Genomic DNA, 1028 nt, shown 5'->3' with positions numbered 1-1028 from the left:
AGAGAGAGAGAGAGAGAGAGAGAGAGAGAGAGAGAGAGAGAGAGAAAGAGGGAGAGGGGCAGGACAGACTCGAGACGAGCTTGGAGTGACAAGACCCCTCGCCACGCCACCGACCTAGGCGCAGAGCTCGCTACCCCGAGCGTCCGGAGCACGGCACCGCAGATGCTGTGCTGGGGCCCTTCGCAGTCGCTTACCTTGGCCACTTTGGGAATTCGCTGTTTCCCGGCCGCCGTAGAGGCCGCCATGTCTGCAGCCACTGAACTGGTGCAACCTCGATCCACACCCGAACCTCAGAAATCAGTTTCGTGAACCGGCCCACACCTGAGAGCCAGCCCACAACAAACTAGATCCCGGAACCGGAAGCGGAATCGCCAGGACGACCTTTGACCGCCGCGTGAGTTGGGCGAGACGTCACGTCGTTTCCGTAGCAACCGCGTACGCGTCCTCTGTGGAGCGGCTCGGCTGCAGCTGCGGGTGAGGTGGGTATCGTGGGCTGTGCCGCAGGAACGTAGGGCCCGGGAGGCCTGGGACGCAGCCAGATCGGACTTCGGGATGCGTGCAGCTGTGGGCAGTGGCACCTGCGGGGGTCGTAGGAAGCCACCTTCGATGTGGAAACTTGGTAGAGGAGGAAAGAGCGGCCAAAGAAACCACAGCCCTGCAAGCAGTGGGCGGCGCAGCGGTGAATGCTGGGCTTTGTAGTCGCTGAGTCCACGCCCCGCCCCCTCGTCTCGGACTTGTAGCGATTGGGTAGTCTCTGAAACGTAGTTTTTTTTTGTTTTTGTTTTTTTTAATAGGAAGAGGTATTTTTGAAACAAGATGTTAAGGAAATAAGCCAGTAGCAAAACACCTAACCCTATGGTCAGAAAGTGATGTGTAAATTTTTAGTCTGTGAATTTTTCATTATTTCAATTCTGTTATCATTAATGTCCTTGACTATAAAAAAATAAAAATACCTATTTCCTTAAGATTGAAAAGCCTATATAAAGTGCTCACTAGATGTCAGTAAGTATAATAGCTGACGCACCTTC

At 53.7% G+C, this 1028-nt stretch overlaps 1 protein-coding gene across 1 annotated transcript in view; it reads left to right on the top strand.

Annotated features, from left to right (window-relative positions):
• Window positions 1-428: 428 nt before the first annotated feature.
• The window catches only part of Cfap61 (cilia and flagella associated protein 61), a 265147-nt gene continuing 264547 nt past the window's right edge, over window positions 429-1028 (top strand). The window contains exon 1 of the mRNA XM_026788484.1: window positions 429-479. The gene's annotated coding sequence lies outside the window, so the exon portion shown is untranslated. The remainder of the gene's footprint in view (window positions 480-1028) is intronic.

The sequence above is a fragment of the Microtus ochrogaster genome, unplaced genomic scaffold (genome assembly GCF_000317375.1).
Source record: "Microtus ochrogaster isolate Prairie Vole_2 unplaced genomic scaffold, MicOch1.0 UNK3, whole genome shotgun sequence".
In the NCBI taxonomy this organism is placed as follows: Eukaryota; Metazoa; Chordata; class Mammalia; order Rodentia; family Cricetidae; genus Microtus; species Microtus ochrogaster.
Note: the sequence above shows the minus strand (reverse complement) of the source record. Positions and strands in the feature narration are given on the sequence as shown.